The 22,702-nt window shown below is 34.1% G+C and overlaps 1 long non-coding RNA gene across 9 annotated transcripts in view; it reads left to right on the top strand.

Moving 5' to 3' along the window:
• Positions 1–22,702, top strand: part of LOC138325210 (uncharacterized) — a 147,789-nt gene that overhangs the window by 8,523 nt on the left and 116,564 nt on the right. For 4 of the 9 annotated variants that reach the window (XR_011208744.1, XR_011208742.1, XR_011208743.1 and 1 more), the window contains exon 2: positions 1,266–1,312. The exons of the other annotated variants lie outside the window; for them this stretch is intronic. This is a non-coding gene — a long non-coding RNA (uncharacterized lncRNA). The remainder of the gene's footprint in view (positions 1–1,265; positions 1,313–22,702) is intronic. 9 annotated transcript variants of the gene reach the window in all.

The following is a 22,702-nucleotide window of genomic DNA, read 5'->3' as shown; positions in this document are numbered from 1 at the left end:
ATTTTGAACTTCTTCTCAAGTTCAACCAGTGTGTTTTTGCTGAAACTTGCCTGAAATGATCCTGATATGCCCTGACCAAATGCTATTAATTTTTGGGGTCATAGTTTTAAGTCATATGACCCGAATTCAGGATGACCTATAGTCATTGTGTTTCATCCATCATTGTGTGCTGTGAACTGTAGGTCAGGCGCTGTTCTTAGATTTTTCCACATTTTGAACTTCATGCTGAAACTGGCGTGAAATGATCCTGATATAGTCCTGACCAAATGCTATTATTTTTGGGGTTATTTCAAAATCCAAGAAGGCCACCATGATATATCAGATTTAATTTCCTATACAGCTGTTGCCAAGGTTGTCAGATGACCATTAAGGCCTCTGTCTGACCCCTTCAGAGGCAGAGAGGCGGGTATCAAATAGGAAACATGCTAAAATTTTGCTTTAAAATCCTACTTTTTCTTAATCCTTGAGTGCTTTACACTGGAATTTCTTGTGGAACATAATTAGGGAAGGGCAATTTGTCGCGCAATCATTCTTTATGTATGGTGGGGTTTCACAGGTATAGAATATTTTAATTTTTTAAAGCCACTATCCATTTTCGGCAAATTGTTAAAATTTCAACTCGCCAAAACAGTAATTTGCTTGCCGCTTTGAAAATTGAAAATTAAGATCCAAATTAAAAGCATGTTCAATCAATTTGTTGACATTTATTGTAATTTTTTTTACTGTAGATAGCAATAAATGTTGGACGGTTTTTAGTGTCAATGTAATAAAGTGTAACAGCCGTTTATTTTCAGAATGTGGCATATAATGCAAATGAAAACTAGTTAAATTATGATTAAAGTATCAGGTCTGATTCTCTGACTGTCTATATATTGAGAATAACAACTGATGCATCCGCTCGCCAAAGATTGCAATAGTTCAATAGTTTTCAACTCGCCAAATCAAAAATCAACTTACATTTGACCAGTTGGCAAGTGTTAATTTCAAACCCTGGTTTCAAATAGGGAACATTGCTAGAACTTTTGTGTAAAATTCCTTCTCCTTCCTAAACCATGAGTGAATTACATCGAGATTTGGTGTGAAACATCATTGATAAAGTATTTTTCATATAAATGACCTTGGTGCGACCCCCAGGAGTGTAGAGTTGGGGCCCCTTCTTCTGATCCCTTGGATGGATTACAGGTAGTGTCCTGATTTCATTTTAGGTTAGTGCATTGATGCCTTTCAAATTGTATTTTTTTAATCTGTGACATCTTATTTTACAGAAAATGGAATCCTAAATAAAAAAGAAACTACATGGAGATGTTTTAAGGTATGTTTATATTTTCTTTAATTTCATATATATGTTGAATAGGCATATATAAGCTCTCCATCTGGGTCGCGAGATTGAATCCAATGTTTGCTTGTCAGTGGTTTTTCTCTTGATACTCCAGCTTTCCTCCACCATCTAAACCAGCCACTTCCTTAAATGACCCTGGCTGTTAATAAGACGATCAACTAATCCAACCAAACTGGATCATTAACATGTATACATGTATGATACTATAGGCAGATGCATGACTAATTGTTATTTGCAATTTGATACAATTGGGGGGAAAAGGGAATTGCTGGATGGTATATAAGAAAAAAAAACTATTTTGCACACATAACACAATTATGTAATGTAATGATAACAAGGAGCCCCAAAGCGTGGTGGCATTATCCCCCGTGTCCCCCAGTTGGTAGACAAAACCCAAATACATCAAGGTTGAAAGTAACAATTATTCAAGTATAACTTTAAATGTATGCCAAGGGGAGCTGCATTAACCCAGAACCAACAAGAAACAGTTGTTTGTTTTCTTCAGGTAGCAAAGTTTCCTTTCCAATATGAGTTGCGAGTTTCAAATCCCATCTGGGGTAGTTGCCAGGTACCATGTATTGGCCTTAGGTCTGTGGGTTTGCTCCTGAGTCAGACCTATCTATAAAGACCACCCAAGGGTCATGAACTTATATAGCCAGGGGGTCTTTTATGTACAGGTTAGATTGAGTTGAAATTTGGGATCCTAGAAAAGTGGTGGTCTTTATACAGAGGTGATCAGATCACTTAAATATCAGACAGGTTTTATTGTATTTACTTGATGTAATGTTACTCTTTTGCTAAATTGTTTTTAATTCTTGCCATGTACATATTGGAAATGGCAAAAACATTTATATATCCAGGGTTTTTGCCAGGCCTTTATAGGGTCTGGTAAACAGACCCATTCCAAATTGAAAAATAGCACTGTATTTTCCCACATTCAGTCACTATTTTCCAAATTACAGCGCCATTACAATAAGCATACGTGTGACGGCCAGTCTTGTAGGTGGTTCTGATTGGTAGCTAGTCAGGTTGCATGGTAGCTAGTCATTCAAATAAGCTGTGCAAGCACGGCTCTCATTGGCTGTTGCTTCAATGCAGGGGCGGAGCTAAACAGTCAGAAACGTTTGTCGGCGATAACCAATTTTAGAAATGTGTACTGAAGATTTTCGGCATTGTAATTATAAGCTTCATAATGTAAAAAGATTGCACATTTTAATTTCAGTCAGAAGTTGTACGGAAAAGATATTGCCTGCTTCTGACTAATTATAACTTTACCGCAAGGTGTGGGAAACCAAATCGGGTACAATGTACAACCGACCATTGTGTCTTGTCAAAATATATTCTGATATAACCTGGATTTGGCACATACCTTGATGTTAGAAGGGGATGCTATTCCAGCTGTAGGCGTAGATTTTTTATTTTTTTTACCAGTATTTAATCAGATAGATGCATTTGAATCTAGTGTTGACAATTTCTCGGCTAAACTAGAATAACATCCCCTACTAACACCCAGGTATGTGTTAAAACGGTGTTTGATCGGAATATATGTTGACAAGACGTTATACAAATATCGACCTGTTTTCAGGTGAATACGGTGATTTATCAACTCGAGGAAGTGATATTACCAGAGGCCGAAGGCCAAGGATTATATCACTTTCGAGAGTTGATAAATCACTGTATCCACCTGAAAACAGGTAGATATCTGTTTTATTATATGGCATTTACATAATGTAATACAATTTGACTACATGTATATGTACATGTATTTCCTCTTCATGATATTAAGCAACCTCTCTCCCCGATACTCAATAGTCCTGTTGAATAATATGGAAGAGAAAAATAAAGGTTTATAATATCAATAAAATAGAGAAAACACTACGAAATACATTTTACTTATTATTTGAAAAATCTGACAAAAATGTACATGCAAATATTGGCATTGTCACATTGATTCCAGTAAACATGCGGCTCCCCGACACATCTCGCTGAATGATGACGTCACAATAGATATTTGACTTTACAGAAATTCCCTTTGCGCTATATTTGGGTACGACCATGACCCATTAGAATCTTTTTCAACCTGTGAAGTGATTGTGAGGTCATTTAACATAACCTCACAATGCAAAATTTCTATATTTGGGTACGACCTGGGGGTTTCAGAATCTTATATCAACCTGGAATGACGTCAGAATGCATTGTTCGGAATTTTCTGGTGGATATCGTGTTGTATCGTGGCGGGAAAGTGTAGTTTCAGTCAATCAGGAGCGAGCAAAACACACAGCCATATAATAAAATCATCATCCATACCTGATTTGGTTTCCACACCAAACACTTGCATCGGAAAAGTCGGGCAGAAGGTGATTCCTTTTCCACTCAACATAGCTAGATTCGGCTTTGACATTACATGTAACATTACAACGGATAGAACAATAAATAGAAGTAAACCTCACACATTTATTAACACGGTACAAAATTTGATCCGTTGGAACGTTGGTAGATAAGCTACAGTATGAATATTTCCTAACATCGAGAGAAATGACCAATAATTTATGAACAACAAATCCTCAAAAAAATCGCTTAATAAGTGAAACAAAATAATAACAAATTTTGAATACAGATATTGATTGATAGAGTCAGGTTTGAACATCAAAGCTCCGCTGGCTCCGCCTACTTCTCAATGTTGTCAGTGATCTTGTCAGTCGGGGGGCCAATCAGTCGGGCTGCCAATGCTTCAGCCAATCAGCACCTTCGTTACATACCAACTAAATGTAATCTACTGCATCAGTTACCAGCCTACTACATCAGCTACCAGCCAACATATCTATTGAGTGAATGAGTGTTAACAGGAACACTTTTTGTAACATCGCTGTAAGTTAAAAACGCAAATGATGTCTCAATATACCTCCGTTACTAGTAATTAATATCTTATGTCCTGCAGGAGTCCATTCCACATGGGACACATCATTTTTTAATAGTTTAGGTTGGCGGAAGCGTCTTGATTCCACAACTTTTGAGACTTTGCAATCAAACGCAGCAGAAAAATGGCGGCTATGACAGGTGACATAAAAATAGGATTATAAATGGCAATCACCAATTAATTAACACCTCAGGCATAATATCTCAGGTCCTGTCAATGGTTATTTTTGGCACGTGGCCCACTTTCAGTCTGGTATAGTTAGCGTGATGTGTCAGTACTGTGGTAGGGTTGAGCCAGAGGTTCCATCTGCCACAGAATTTTTTCCGGGTGCAATAAATTATTTTCATATTTTTCATCTTAATGTAAAATTTGAAGCTCAAACATTTTAATGGTGGTAATGTTGTAAAGAAAGCAACTTTTGTAACTGAACATAAATACTAATTTGTCTGCTCCTTTTTTTTTATAGAAAAAAATACTGTTTGTCAGCGTTTGAGTATCTTTAACAAACAATATCAATTACATACAATATCAAAAATAATAAAAATAATAAATTTATCATTTTTTTATCATTGACTTAGTGGTTAATGAATATTTTAAGTCAGAATTAAATTAAAATGATGATGATATTTTCCAAATTTCTTAAAAGTACTGTCAGTACTACTGATATGATTTTCCCAATTTTTGCTCAGGGTCCTTTTCCCAAAATAGCTGGCAAAAACCCTGATATCTTAACAGGTGATAACCTCTGATGAATAACAATAGGTTGTCCTGTGTTTAATGTATAAATTGGCAAATCTTTTAATACATTTAATGGTTTTTAAGATTTTTGCCAAGCTTAGAAGAGTTATCTTTCTTCCTATGTTGGAGAGTCTGAAGCAAAAATTAATGTTCCATGAAGAGTTGCTTCCCTTGTACACAGTTGTAATAAATTATTCTTCATACGCATACTATCATGAAAAAGATCTTTTTAACATAAAAACGTCTTTTAACAGCATTTTCTTTTGTTGAATTGTTTGATTGTACTTTGTATAATTTGAACATTTTGGTAGCAAATTGAGATTATTTCTATGTAGCCAACAGATAGACACCACCATTGGATTATCATGCTAACCTTTTGTGTTCATTTCTCTTGAAAAGGATCATGTAACAAAAAAATATTATCTGTGTTGTTATGTTGCGCTGAGGTGATTTCAGGAACACTAGCCAATTGCTCTACCGACTGAGCTCTCTGGTCACCAATGATTGACCCAGTCCAATTCCGCTATAATATCTAAAGATTTCAATACAAGGTCATCTCCAAATATCATTAAAAGGTAAATAAATTGGTGTTATATAGACTGTGTGAGTTAATGTATGTCAAGTGAGTAGACAATAATACTAATATCCCCGGGAGTTTTACCACGAACCACTTACATAAAACTGTTCTCAGTACTGCTCACATTTCTTCTTGATATAAGAAAATGTCAAGGCTTTAAGTGATTGTTTTAATCCACACAGAGTCAGTGACCTCTTAAGTATTAATGTATATCTCCCTAACACTAAATCACCTAATCAAGGTACTCCTACAGGCTCCTATCTGGTCCTTGGTTTATGTTAAACGGTTCTTTATATATAAACATTAGACATTTCTTCCAGCTGATATCTTAATAACAGACAAATACTTTTCTTTTTATTGTTTATTTATCTACATAAGTTTTGCACATATTTTCATCAGTATTAAACAAATTTACATTATATTACAGTGTTATATCCATATTTATGTGACTGTTACATTTAATAAAGTAAAATTTACATTGAATTTAAATTGTGCCATCAATCTTTCAATGTTATAAACTATCAGAGTTGCATTAACAATATTGCTACATATATAACAACATCAGTGTAAAATGTATTTACAACTGTGTTACATATTTACATCAGTGTTATATGTATTTACAACTGTGTTACATATTTACATCAGTGTTAAATGTATTTACAACTGTGTTACATATTTACATCAGTGTTACATATTTACAACTGTGTTACATATTTACAACTGTGTTACATATTTACAACTGTGTTACATATTTACATCAGTGTTAAATGTATTTACAACTGTGTTACATATTTACATTAGTGTTAAATGTATTTACAACTGTGTTACATATTTACATTAGTGTTAAATGTATTTACAACTGTGTTACATATTTACATCAGTGTTAAATGTATTTACAACTGTGTTACATATTTACATCAGTGTTAAATGTATTTACAACTGTGTTACATATTTACATCAGTGTTACATATTTACAACTGTGTTACATATTTACAACAGTGTTACATATTTACATCAGTGTTACATATTTACAACTGTGTTACATATTTACATCAGTGTTACATATTTACAACAGTGTTACATATTTACAACAGTGTTACATATTTACATCAGTGTTAAATGTATTTACAACTGTGTTACATATTTACATCAGTGTTACATATTTACATCAGTGTTACATATTTACATCAGTGTTAAATGTATTTACAACTGTGTTACATATTTACAACTGTGTTACATATTTACATCAGTGTTAAATGTATTTACAACTGTGTTACATATTTACATCAGTGTTATATATTTACAACTGTGTTACATATTTACATCAGTGTTAAATGTATTTACAACTGTGTTACATATTTACATCAGTGTTACATATTTACATCAGTGTTACATATTTACAACAGTGTTACATATTTACAACAGTGTTACATATTTACATCAGTGTTACATATTTACAACAGTGTTACATATTTACATCAGTGTTACATATTTACATCAGTGTTACATATTTACAAGTGTTACATATTTACAAGTGTTACATATTTACATCAGTGTTACATATTTACAAGTGTTACATATTTACATCAGTGTTACATATTTACATCAGTGTTACATATTTACAAGTGTTACATATTTACAAGTGTTACATATTTACATCAGTGTTACATATTTACAACAGTGTTATATATTTACAACAGTGTTACATATAATTACAACTGTGTTACATATTTACATCAGTGTTACATATTTACAACAGTGTTACATATTTACATCAGTGTTACATATTTACATCAGTGTTACATATTTACAACAGTGTTACATATTTACAACAGTGTTACATATTTACAACAGTGTTACATATTTACAACAGTGTTACATATTTACATCAGTGTTACATATTTACATCAGTGTTACATGTATTTACAACTGTGTTACATATTTACATCAGTGTTAAATGTATTTACAACTGTGTTACATATTTACATCAGTGACTGTGTTACATATTTACATCAGTGTTACATATTTACATCAGTGTTACATATTTACATCAGTGTTACATATTTACATCAGTGTTACATATTTACAAGTGTTACATATTTACAAGTGTTACATATTTACAACTGTGTTACATATTTACAACAGTGTTACATATTTACATCAGTGTTACATATTTACAACAGTGTTACATATAATTACAACTGTGTTACATATTTACATCAGTGTAAAATGTATTTACAACTGTGTTACATATTTACATCAGTGTTAAATGTATTTACAACTGTGTTACATATTTACATCAGTGTTAAATGTATTTACAACTGTGTTACATATTTACATCAGTGTTACATATTTACAACTGTGTTATATATTTACAACAGTGTTACATATTTACAACTGTGTTACATATTTACATCAGTGTTACATATTTACATCAGTGTTACATATTTACAACAGTGTTACATATTTACAACAGTGTTACATATTTACAACAGTGTTACATATTTACAACAGTGTTACATATTTACAACAGTGTTACATATTTACAACAGTGTTACATATTTACAACAGTGTTACATATTTACAACAGTGTTACATATTTACATCAGTGTTACATATTTACAACAGTGTTACATATTTACATCAGTGTTACATATTTACATCAGTGTAAAATGTATTTACAACTGTGTTACATATTTACAACAGTGTTATATATTTACATCAGTGTTACATATTTACAACTGTGTTACATATTTACAAGTGTTACATATTTACATCAGTGTTACATATTTACAACTGTGTTACATATTTACAACAGTGTTATATATTTACATCAGTGTTACATATTTACAACTGTGTTACATATTTACAACAGTGTTACATATTTACAACAGTGTTACATATTTACATCAGTGTTACATATTTACATCAGTGTTAAATGTATTTACAACTGTGATACATATTTACATCAGTGTTACATATTTACATCAGTGTTACATATTTACAACAGTGTTATATATTTACAACAGTGTTACATATTTACAACAGTGTTACATATTTACAACAGTGTTACATATAATTACAACTGTGTTACATATTTACATCAGTGTTACATATTTACAACTGTGTTACATATTTACATCAGTGTTACATATTTACATCAGTGTTACATATTTACAACAGTGATATATATTTACAACAGTGTTACATATAATTACAACTGTGTTACATATTTACAACAGTGTTACATATTTACAACTGTGTTACATATTTACAACAGTGTTACATATTTACATCAGTGTTACATATTTACAACTGTGTTACATATTTACATCAGTGTTACATATTTACAACAGTGTTACATATTTACATCAGTGTTACATATTTACAACAGTGTTATATATTTACAACAGTGTTACATATAATTACAACTGTGTTACATATTTACATCAGTGTTATATATTTACAACAGTGTTACATATAATTACAACTGTGTTACATATTTACAATAGTGTTACATATTTACAACTGTGTTACATATTTACATCAGTGTTAAATGTATTTACAACTGTGTTACATATTTACATCAGTGTTACATATTTACATCAGTGTTACATATTTACAACAGTGTTACATATTTACAACTGTGTTACATATTTACATCAGTGTTACATATTTACAACTGTGTTACATATTTACATCAGTGTTACATATTTACATCAGTGTTACATATTTACAACAGTGTTACATATAATTACAACTGTGTTACATATTTACAACAGTGTTACATATTTACAACAGTGTTACATATTTACAACAGTGTTACATATTTACAACAGTGTTATATATTTACAACAGTGTTACATATAATTACAACTGTGTTACATATTTACATCAGTGTTACATATTTACATCAGTGTAACATGTATTTACATTGTTGTTACAAGTATTTTTAGCTCACCTGGCCCGAAGGAGGGGCGGGGCCCAATAGGGGAAATAAAGGTAAATCTTATATTTCGCTTCCTGTTCTAGAGTTCTGCATGGATTGTAACCAAATTTGGACACAAACATCCTTGGGGGAAGGGGAACAGAACTTATGTAAATTTTGGCTCTGACCCCCCAGGGGCAGGAGGGGCGGGGCCGAATAGGGGAAAAAGGGGTTAATCCTATAAATCGCTACTTGTCCTAGAGTTCTGCATGGATTGTAACCAAATTTGGCCACAAACATCCATGGGGGAAGGGGAACAGAACTTGTATAAATTTTGGCTCTGACCCCCCCAGGGGCAGGAGGGGCGGGGCCCAATAGGGGAAATAGAGGTAAATCCTATAAATCGCTACTTGTGCTAGAGTTCTGCATGGATTGTAACCAAATTTGGCCACAAACATCCATGGGGGAAGGGGAACAGAACTTTTATAAATTTTGGCTCTGACCCCCTCAGGGGCAGGAGGGGCGGGGCCCAATAGGGGAAATAGAGGTAAATCCTATAAATCGCTACTTGTCCTAGAGTTCTGCATGGATTGTAACAAATTTGGTCACAAACATCCTTGGGGGAAGGGGAATAGAACTCGTATAAATTTTGACTCTGACCCCCCCGGGGGCAGGAGGGGCGGGGCCCAATAGGGGAAATAAAGGTAAATCTTATATTTCGCTTCCTGTTCTAGAGTTCTGCATAGATTGTAACCAAATTTGGCCACAAACATCCATGGGGGAAGGGGAAATGAACTTGTATAAATTTTGGCTCTGACCCCCCAGGGGGCAGGAGGGGTGGGGCCCAACAGGGGAATTAGAGGTAAATATTCGAATTCCTTAAGAAAAGAAACAATGAACCTGTATTTAGAATATTTCTTGGCATTACAAACCAGGTGAGTGATACAGGCCCTCTGGATATATAAATCTCATTTCAGGTTGTGTATTCAAATTACTCAAATGTATTTACAGCAAAAATATTAGTATTTCCATAAAGTTACACTAGCATTACATCATTTATACTGGTCTGATGTAATTTAACATGAGTTAACCTATACACTACATGTATAGAGTATATATCCTCATAATCTAATAAGTGTCTGTCAGCTGTGGGGGACCTGAGGTAGGATTCAGCTGCTGGGAGAATGTGAAAATACTTAATTGTTGTTTAATACTACACCGAGGCGGCACTGCTTGGAAATTAATTAAGAAAATTTGTTTCCTGAAGAAAATTGGATGAGAAGAAGCACTTTTGATTTTTCCCACACTGACATTAATACTAACAGGCTTATGGCCATTCCTTGTCTATATTGGAAATATGACTTGACATGGAAAAATCAGAGATGGGGTATAAATATATTGAAGAGATGATTTACTTCCAAAGATATTAGATTATTGGTAGGTTTACTTCCCCACTGCCTATATGGGAAGCTATATTCTTTACATTGTAGATTTATGCTCCATTGTATTATTGTATCTATAATGTATGTTGATATATCAATAGTTCATGTTTCAAAATTTCTGATCAAAAGTTACATCTGTGCTATGGTGAACATATTAACCTGGGGAGGCCCTAGTGAGCTAATTATATATAATGCATTTTTATCTAGCATCTGGGGCCACTGTTTTCATATGGTTAAGATACCTTTCAACATATATTACCACAAGTCCTTCACCTCTGGGTTTGTGAGTTTGAATTCTATGTGGGACAGTTGCTAGGTTCTGACTGCTGGTTGATGGTTTTTTCTCTGGGAACTCCAACTTTCCTCCACCATCTCAACCTGGTACATCCTTAAATGACCCTGTCTTTTAATAGGATGTTAAATTAAATAGATCAAACCAAGTATCACCACATCCTAGCACCTCTGGGATGTATAAGTTTGAAAGTTGTTTTGTCTTGCAGGAACTGATTGTAGGCCAGTGGTTTTTGTCCTGGTACTCCAGTTTTCTCCCATTTCCAAAACTTGCTTGTCCTGAAATGACCCTAGCTGTTCAAAAGGAGCATTAATCCGACTCAAAATGTGTCTCCAGCTTCGGATTTAAATTCTGACTTCATACTGCGATATCATTGAAATATGATGTCTTTTAGTAAGACGCCAAAATAATTACACTGCATCTATTTTTATGTCCCCTATGGTTATAGACTAGATACCAGATTCATAGTTTTCTTTATTTTCAGCACACAAATTTTAGAGACAAAATATACATTGTAACATCTACATAGAACGGGGATAGACCTAAATGTTTTTCTTGCAAGACATATGTACATGAAAGTAAGATATTATACACACAGGGAAAAAATAGAAAATAAAACATATGGTAAGAGTCGAAAATAAATTGCCTCTAAGAAATCCTGTAATATGATAATAAGATGGTAAAATTCTGTAAGATGTTGTACTGAGGACAGGACCAGTTGGAAGGGAGGACATCGAGATGACTCTCTGTGATGGAGTAGAATGGATCTGGGGACAATTAAATTGTGTTCACAAAACGTTACAATATCTCTTGAGGTTTGTCCAGTTGTCTTTACAAAGATCTGTGTTGTTATGGATGTTTTCATTCACATAATTCTCGGTTTGATAAGAAACATTCATAAATCATTTTTCCCCTGCAGCTAATTTACTTTATTATGGCACATAAACCAAGTGTTTTAATTTGGTGGAAATGTCAGTGGGGACTTGGTGTGAACTGAACAGGCGTTTAGTTCCCCTTCATTGCCAGCCCCGACTAAGGCATCATTACGCTAATGATATGGGGCAGCTCTGAGCTCCCCATCTGTCCCTGTGTGCCAGTCATGTCTAGGTCTAAAGCTGCAAGGCTTCAATTTCAAAAGACCCTTATCTCGGCAGATCTGGGGTGAAAATGAGATACACGTTTTCTATAATTCATGAAGACCCAGCCCTTTTAATAGGCACTTTTAGGTACACATATGGCCTGTATTGATTTCTTTGAAATTAATTTGAATATTTATGACTACAATTCAAAGTTTACTTCTGCTACACACCGGAAGGTATAAAAATAGGTACGACACGGCTGAATGGTCACAGTTATTGCCGTGTTCCAGAGGCTGAGCTTACAGCTGACAGTGGTAATGTTGTAATGTAACAGGGTTTGTGAAACTGGTATAATCACTACAATTACAGTTATGATACATTAGGTAAAAATGTTATCTGTATTGTATTGGTAAAATGATCAGTCATCATTAGGCCCCGGTCATTCTGAGAGTTTGATGACGACGGAGACCAGCGGCCGTGATTAATACTCGGTTATCGTTTTTGCTGCCTCTGATTCACTGTTCAAACAAATCGGCATTGGTTTCCATTAAAGCGTGCAGCCATCATTGGGTGGATTAATCATATAGATGGCCATTGATTACAATGCTTAAAAGTGGTGGAGAGATGCTGGTGTCGCATGGACAAACAGAAAATGGGAGAAGGTTTAGCCTAATAAAAACATCTCTAGTTTTATAGCCAAGCCTGAATAAACAGTGTTAATTTAAAGTCACTGTCATTCGACTGTCAAGTTCAAAATATCAATGATTTTATGATCCTAGAACTTGACTTTTATCCGGGTTAGGTACCAGACTTCTGAGACATCTCTCTTTAGCTAAAGATCTGATAATCTTCTTCCTGCACATTTTTGGATTTTACTAACATTAAAATAGAAATATCCCTGACAATTATTGGCCTTACCCTTTTCTTGTGCTAAAACATACTGCTAATATGATGTGTATGCTCTACATCATGCTGCAATTATACACTTTGCAGCATAGTGTGTCTGATGCAGCATTTATGCTGCAATCGTGCTGTATCGGCTTAAAAGTAATGTATTACCGGTAAATTATTTCAAGCTTCAATGTAGAACATATACACATGTACTTCTTCTATATATCACATGGCATGTAATCTTTTACCATAAAATTTATTTATAAATGAATTTTTTTTCTAAATAGACCAAACTACAGAGCCTTTTTTTTTTTATTTGCATTGTTAGTTGATTTGATCACTTTGTTCCATGTCGATAAGTTTTGAACGGAAACCAGAGTCTAAAAGCAGCCTATAAATTGTGCAAATAAGCAAACAATGTATTGTCTTCTCCTCTAGCTTCCTGTTTCCCTTTGACTATGTATGAAGCTGCATTTTAAATTTTGTATAGGTGCAATATTTATCCTGTATTAATGTCAAGTACATCCCTTGATAAAATCATGACGATGCTATTGTCTGATCGTGATCCAGGCATCCTGGACTAAACTCCACAACAAACTTATGAAGCATCCAGACCAATGGTGTCCTAAGTCATATTGTCCAAATATAAATCTTTACCACAGGAAATCCACTGAGAGTGTGGTCACTGGTGCCTTTACAATTTTTGTCGTGACCACTTATGTGATTAACAGTGGCGAAGTATATATCTCTAAAGATGTTTATCACCACCTATCCCACTCTACATATGGTTCCCAAGTTGTTGTCAAAATGATCCAAATATGATCTATAAATCTCTCCTAGCTCCATTTTCCATTCAAAGTATGAACTTTGAAATTTCAAGAGCTGCTATAGTAACAATATAGATAATATGCTTGGTCATTGGGAGAAAGTTAATATCTATGTGGACTTACTATAGCTTCAAAAAGCTGGCAATGAAAGGTAATGATAGGTCATAGGAGACTTAGAAAGTTAAGATCTATTTGGAGTATGATAGGTAATGCTTGGTGATAGGGAGACTTAGAAAATTAAAATCTATGTATGGGAGTATGATAGGTAATGCTTGGTGATAGGGAGACTTAGAATATTAAAATCTATGTGGAGTATGATAGGTAATGCTTGGTGATAGGGAGACTTAGAATATTAAAATCTATGTGGAGTATGATAGGTAATGCTTGGTGATAGGGAGACCTAGAAAGTTAAAATCTCTGTGGAGTATGATAGGTAATGCTTGGTGATAGGGAGACTTAGAAAATTAAAATCTGTGTGGAGTATGTGGTCAGTAGGGAGTAGAATAATTAGAATATATGTGAACTAATACAGGGTCAAAGAGCTGGTTACAAGGATTAAACATGGTCATTGAGAGACTTAGAAATTTAAAATCTTTGTGGAGTATAGTAGGGAATGCTTGGTCATTGGGAGACTTAGAAAGTTAAAATCTCTGTGGAGTATAGTAGGGAATGCTTGGTCATTGGGAGACTTAGAAAGTTAAAATCTCTGTGGAGTATAGTAGGGAATACTTGGTCATTGGGAGACTTAGAAAGTTAAAATCTCTGTGGAGTATAGTAGGGAATGCTTGGTCATTGGGAGACTTAGAAAGTTAAAATCTCTGTGGAGTATAGTAGGGAATGCTTGGTCATTGGGAGACTTAGAAAGTTAAAATCTCTGTGGAGTATAGTAGGGAATGCTTGGTCATTGGGAGACTTAGAAAGTTAAAATCTCTGTGGAGTATAGTAGGGAATGCTTGGTCATTGGGAGACTTAGAAAGTTAAAATCTCTGAGGAGTATAGTAGGGAATGCTTGGTCATTGGGAGACTTAGAAAGTTAAAATCTCTGTGGAGTATATAGTAGGGAATGCTTGGTCATTGGGAGACTTAGAAAGTTAAAATCTCTGTGGAGTATAGTAGGGAATGCTTGGTCATTGGGAGACTTAGAAAGTTAAAATCTCTGTGGAGTATAGTAGGGAATGCTTGGTCATTGGGAGACTTAGAAAGTTAAAATCTCTGTGGAGTATAGTATAGTAGGGAATGCTTGGTCATTGGGAGACCTAGAAAGTTAAAATCTCTGTGGAGTATAGTAGGGAATGCTTGGTCATTGGGAGACTTAGAAAGTTAAAATCTCTGTGGAGTATAGTAGGGAATGCTTGGTCATTGGGAGACTTAGAAAGTTAAAATCTCTGTGGAGTATAGTAGGGAATGCTTGGTCATTGGGAGACTTAGAAAGTTAAAATCTCTGTGGAGTATAGTAGGGAATGCTTGGTCATTGGGAGACCTAGAAAGTTAAAATCTCTGTGGAGTATAGTAGGGAATGCTTGGTCATTGGGAGACTTAGAAAGTTAAAATAAGTCTCTGTGGACTAGGTTCAAAGAGCTGGTGACGACAGGTAATGAGGGCTAAAGGAGATTAGGAAGTAGTGATACACAATCTGAAAAGTAACCTGACCTGGTCAAGTCAATAAACGCAGTGTTTAACATCCTTCTTACCTGACCATTTCTCTCTGTTGTGATACCCGAGGATGTTTGTCAACGGGCTTGGCGTTTTTCTGTAAATCTGTGAAGCACCTATACCCGAGTCTGTATACTTAGCTATCACACCCACAATATCTACTTGGCCCCAGTCAACAACAATATGGTGTTTTTTATCATCCGTTGACACTTTACAGAGATCTGTTTATCATGGTTATTCCTTCACACTGATAAACAAGTTCAATGGCGAAGACCAGATGTACCACAGCGATAGTTGTATACCTACTTATCGGACCTTTGAGGATCTACATCCCATCAGACTTTACTTTCTCCACCATCCACACGTCACTGTCCTAATTAAAAGCAATACATGAAATTTATTTGTTAGATAACAAATTCAAGTGTTGGGGTAACAACAATCTGTTATGGCGTCCCGGATATTTTTATATTCTTATCTAGATATTAAGAGGGGATAGGATTGTTGTATGTAGATATTGTTTAATCTCGGCCTCCTCTCGGTTGTATTTGTACATTAGAATCAAACTGTAATACGTATAGCCTTAACAAAAATTTGATGGGCCAATCTACTAATAGAAAACTTGCAGACTTCATTCCCCCCACCCCACCCCCCCCACCCCCACCAAAGTTCAGACATTGAAACTTGGACTAATGTAATCTGTTAAAAAAATTGCAAACTTTTTCATATTATGAAGTCTAGAAATTAAAAATTAACTATCTTTTACATTTTTGGTTGATTGGGTTTGCCATCCAGAATTATAACAAGTAATGTCCATTAGGGATGGCCTTTCCTGTATGAAACGTGTTTTGTACATGTGGATGTCTATATATTGACTTTTAGATTGGGCATTACAATAGTGTTCCCGATTTGGAGGAGATGTATTTTTTTCTTGTGCATAAATTAGAAAGTGTTTAAAGAATTTATTAAATATTTTCATTTCAAATTACTATAATGTCAAATTATGAATTTTCAACTAATAATGTAATGGGACTTTAAAAATGAAAAAAAATCCAGTTATTTCAATCTACCAAATGAAAACGATGAATGTAATAACGTTTTTACTGCAATTAATTGTTCAGCTGTGTACTTTTAATTTATTGAGTGATTCGAGGCCTGCTAACTAGATTCAGGCAATAGTCATTTTATTGCTAGAACAGTTATAGAAAGGAGAACCTGGTGGGACATTCAGTGTTTTATCATAGAGGCCTGGGGGACATTGCAAGTTTTATTATAAGGACGTAAATACACTGGGGCAGATGCACATGTAAAACAGGACATTTATGTTTGTAGAAGCATTCGTGTCCCAGTTGGTTGTCGGTCCGGGGAGCTACATATGCTTGCTGTAGGTAATCCTTTGATGAATTCTGCACAGAAAAGCAAAGACTTTGATTCCAGCACAACAGAATTTATTTAATTCCCCAAACTGATTATGCCATGATGTAAATTGTATGGATAACAGTTCCAAACTGGAGAGATTAAGTCTGGTGCCTTAGATGTGAGGGCGGGGAGGGGGAGGGAGGGTGGAGACGAGTGGGGGAGGGGGAAGAAGGTAGATTTAATGATGTGGCAAAGAGCTTGGGCACCATATCTATATACACTGTATACACAATTAAAAACATATGATATCTGTGTGGGATACAAACAGGAAGACCCCCCTCCCCCCCAATCGAATACACTTTGGTAAAGCACTGTCGCCTGTACAGGAAACAAACCCCTCCACTCTGTCTCTCTGCTTTATCTCAGCTACAGGGATTTATTCTGAAAGTTATTTTTCTAACCCCTGCGTGCAGATAGAAAAAATCAAAAATCGGGAGACAGTTCTCCCTTTCTAATTCCTTAGGTCGCTGTACTATTTAGCTTTGATAAAAAAATTATCCGCCATTCAATCCTGTACCAGAAGTCTGGTTTTCCTTTACTCCATGGAGATGCTTTAGGGTGCTTTAACAAATCCATGTATAGCTGTTAAACAAGGGTATTGTTTATGTGTTAAAATGAATTAACGTTGTTTATTCGTGTATAAATGGATAACGTTGTTGTTTACATGTGGATAAATGGATAATTGTGCCATACATTGTACAGTAGAGCTTGACACTATGCTACTTTTGAAGTTTTTAAGATTAAATATGAACTCTCTTGTCTTGTAAATTATTGCTAAGCTAAAAGACAGAGCTGTTTTGAGCCCTGTTGTCATGGTAATGTAGAGCCCCACTGTCAAGTAGTTGGTCTGTTGTGTACTGGATGTTAACAAAGAACCCTTTAGAACAAGATGACAGCAAGGCAGTCAGCAAGGAGACAAATTCTGCCTAATATCTAGTTGGGACACACATTTTGTTACAAATTCAAGAGAAAGAAATTTTTATGTAGACTAGAACTGGGTTTCTTGGTGAGTTATTAGCCTTAATATCTAGGAGGGACACAACTTCAAGTTTTGCTACAGCATATCAAAGGAATGAAATGCTTATTCAGACTAAAACTTGGTTTCTGGATTAGCTAAAAGCCTAAAATCTAGGACTGCAAACACAAGTTTTATCTCAAATATAATAGGAACAAAATGCTTACTCAGACTTAAACTGGTTTTCTGGGTAAGGTCAAGTTTTAAAATCTATGATCATGTTCTCGAAGTAATCATTGGTTTTGTGAATTGTCCAAAATATAAAAGGAAACAAAATGCTTGTTCAGACTAAAACTGTGTGACCTACACTTAAACATGGTGGGCACAGGCATTGAAAAGTCAATGAGTTTAAGTATTGACCTTGAAAATCCTGAAATAAAAAAGTTTGGCCTTAAAAGGTCCTTCAAAACTACATTTGTTTTAAAATAACATTTTTATTCCTAGTTCAAAATTCATATTATAATGTGAAATTAACATGAACTTTAATCAAATTTGTTGAGGGCGAATCAACTTGAAAACCAGATTTTCGATTCCAGACTCCGGACCGTGTTCTCGTTCCGATTTAGACACATACGAGAACTTCATATTATGAACTATTTCTTCATTCATTATCATCAGTGATGGTAAATAATCAATTCAGCAATTGTTCCAGAAGTTGTAGCTGACATAACCTAACTTTGATTTCAATGGGGCCTTAAAAATTCGTTAAAAAGTCCTTGGGTTTTTTTCTTCAAAGGACTAGATATGATAATGGCTCTTTTTGGCCCCTAAATCTACCAAATTTTAAATTAAGTATTTAGAAATTAAGTTGCCGCGTTTGAAATATTGAATACAGACCTGATAAAAACTTAATGATGTTTTTGTTGACAGAAAGTATGTTTTTGCTATATAACCATGGTAACTTTGCATAAATTATGCAAATTTGAAAATTTTGTCAATTTTGGCACATATTTTGATAGTTTTTCTTTTAAAAGCAATAGAGCGCATTCTAGAACAAACTTTATATTTTAAGAGAATTAGCAGACTCGAAAAATACATCATTTTGAGAAATATAAAGTTTGTTCTAGAATGCGCTCTATGTTAACTAGATGAAAAACTGCATAAAAAATGCCAATTTTGATGAAATTTTCACATTTTGCATAATTTATGCATAATAAAATGGTTGCCATGGCAACTAGAACTGCTATATTACCTTATAGCACTATCAAATATGTCCGGTATGTAGTTAATATTTGAAATGCAAGAATAACATCTTAAAATAACAGACTTTGAAAAATAGCGGATTTGGGGGCCATAGATGACCCTTACCATATCTAGTCCTTTCTGTACGAACCATGCTTAGTTTTAAGTTAAATATTTAGTGGAGAGAAATGTATTATATAGTAATGGGTATATTTCTGTGTGTATATAGGAGCCTTATCTTGCTGGAGAACAGAATCACTTCCTAGAGCCAACTCCCAGTCTTATCAATAAGTAATGATATATACTGACATATACCATGGTCTGTATAGAACCAGTGAGGGGTGGGTGTGGTCGGGCTGGAGGAGGAGGGAGAGCAATATGTAGGCTAATTTTTACTGCTTTACTATATATACACCAGTAATGTACTCCCTTCTTTGCTAATACAATAATTTATGACCCTTCAGCCATTCTTAATATTCTACCAGCTAGCACTTTTACATGAATGTGTGAGGAATGTTATATCAAAATGGTTGCATCTGAAGTCTGAAAGTACAGAGTCTGTGACAGATAAAGAATATTAAAAATGAACGAAATTAGAATATGTACCAGTTCACAGTCCCTTCAACTAACTGAAAAACACTTTGAGTCATTTAGAAATTCCTATTACAATTGTGATAAATTCTTAATGTTGCTTAAGATATTTATTATGATTTTAATATCAATAAAAATTTAGTATATTTGTGTGGCAATTATAAAAAAGGGTTAGGTTAATAAATTATAATATGAAAATTTGATAAAGACACATAATTAGGTAGGTAACACTGTTTCCCAGCGTATTGTCATCTTGAAACTAATTCTTCAGTTTGATTTGACTGAATTGGAATTCAGTTTTTTCCACATTTCTCATAGGGTAACCTTTGTTAAGTTGTTAAATACAATATTTATATGTCTCTTCCCTTGAAGGTGGTATTAGAAGATAAATATTTAAAATGCTACATCTTTTATAAATATGTACCGACTGTAACATATTGATTGAAGTGATTCTAGGAGTGGTTGTCTCCCTTCCCATGCTGTTGGCCTCAACCTTGCTCTTATTATTGGCAACAAATATATGATTATAGATAGTTATAAAGTTCACAGAGCTTTAGGAAATATTGAAAAATAGATAAAATGAGGTTTGTGTGAAGGCTTAGTAGAGTTTATGTGCCCATTTAGCAATCCAGCGGCTAAGCTTTAACCTGTAATGGTAAAAATAAACATAATCTCTTTGAAAAGCAGCAAATCCTATCAAAATGACATTTGTCTCCCTTCCACTGGAGTCGCTTGTTAATACAGAGAAATTGATCTTGAGGCTTTTTTCCCTGTCAACTCAAGCCTATCCAATCACAACATAGCTCATTTGCATAAAGATGCAGGTGCTTGTTTTTGACATTCACTGTAGCATCTGAGGCTAATTCGATGTTGTTTTGATGTCTGGTTAGCTTGAAACAGATGATGCGTTAACGTGATTGTATTGTCAGTTTCATGTTTTAACATTTGTAGCAATATATGACCATATGATAAGAGATTCTTTCGACTTTGGCGACAATATTCTGTATCTTCCACCATTCAATGGTTATCAATAAATAATAATTACCATACTTTAAGTGAAAATCTGTTAAGCTGGTTTTCATTAACTTATAATTTCATCAATATCAAACATAAATGTTGAGATTGATTTGTGGCCAGATTTAACAAAAAAAAAAAAAAAAATCTAAAAAAAGTTAAGTTTCATTTTATGATGTTTCTGTACATTCTTTACTTGATAAATTATGACAACCTGTTTTGGAGAATACTCGTATGTTTTTTGGTTACTCTTATATAATCACATTAAACTAACCCACAAATTATGCAAACTTTTAATTGCTCATGAAACTATGTTGATTTACAGTTTAGTGTAGTTGGTTGATCTTTGTGAATGTTTCTGATATAGTTATTGTACAAGATTGAGGCCTTTCCAGATAATTTATATTCATCCAAAATGGTGACTATTGCGTCGCATAATCTGAAATAAACCTAACTATGTGGATGTATACTGAATTATTACGTCATAAATGTATTCATTGTCTTGCATAAAAGATTTGCAGCAAACCAGTTACATTATATAATAAGTATTTGTAGTAAATAAAATTTCATAAATGTTTACACCAATTTATTACGTCATAGCCTTGTATATGAATTTTCTTACAATAGTATGAAAGATGAGCTAGTGTTAATCAGCGACATTGCATCAATATTTGTAGAAAATAAAATATGGATATATACACGGATTTGTTACGTAATATATATTTAGTATGTTATACTTTCTGGTAAAGGACAATTAAGAACCTCAAATGTCCCATGTTACATCAGTAGAATCCTTATGACAAAGTGACGCAATGAATAAAAAATGTCAAATTATTTTGAAATATTTGACTTGGGTTATAAAATTTCTCATTTCAAATAGCCCCGTATAATTAAGATACATTACAAACATTAGTATTGATTATTATTGTTGACAGCGAGTACCGTTGACCTGACAGGGGCCTATGTAAGGTGAGATAGGGTTCTAATCCCCTAATCCCTGAACACTGTCTTGGGCGAAGTCCCCGAACCATACAGCAGATGGTGGGGTGTGCCATTATATTACAGGGTAAAAAAATAATAGATTGAAATAGGAGATTGAGTGCGAGATTAGCAAGGACAGCGTAATGATTGATGATGATAAAATCAATGCTGCCTCTATTATTATGCTAATGTGGAATCGGATGAAATTCGAATACACCAAAGTTGATTCAGCCAGTGTCTTTTAAGGACTTCAGAAAATTAGCGGTGTTTGTGACAGTGTCTGATTGTTCACTGTAGAGGAAATGCTGAAGATAAGATAGCTATGATATATATCAAATGATATACAAACATATTATGCATGAATGCAGTAAGCTATGATAAATATCAAATAACATAAAAAGGTATTAGGACTGAGTCTATTAGCTGATGCGACAGAAGTTTTTCTCATAAAATCTGGGACCTAGACTTTATGGTGAAATCCTAGTTCATCTACTCCTCAACATTCTAAAGGATACAGAGATCTGAGCACTTTGTGATGAGATCCTTAGAGATCATTACCCAACAATGAGCCATAGGTGTCTAGGCCAATACGGTAAACCTTCAGTTAGTTCGAAAAAAAATTAAATAAACATTGATGGACCAGTTCGAATTATCCAAAATTAAACTCCAGGAAAAAATCGTGAGTTAGAACTCACTGAGTTGAAATCGGTAAAAATCAGTTTGAGTATCGACATAACTGCCATAAGCAATATAAGGCAGAAAACCAATAGGAAAAATAAATATATTATGCTGATTTACCTGAAAACTGAATTCCTCGTAA

The sequence above is a fragment of the Argopecten irradians genome, chromosome 6, assembly GCF_041381155.1.
Source record: "Argopecten irradians isolate NY chromosome 6, Ai_NY, whole genome shotgun sequence".
NCBI classification, from domain to species: domain Eukaryota; kingdom Metazoa; phylum Mollusca; class Bivalvia; order Pectinida; family Pectinidae; genus Argopecten; species Argopecten irradians.
The sequence above is the reverse complement of the archived record's forward strand: the minus strand, read 5'-3'. Positions and strand labels throughout refer to the sequence as shown.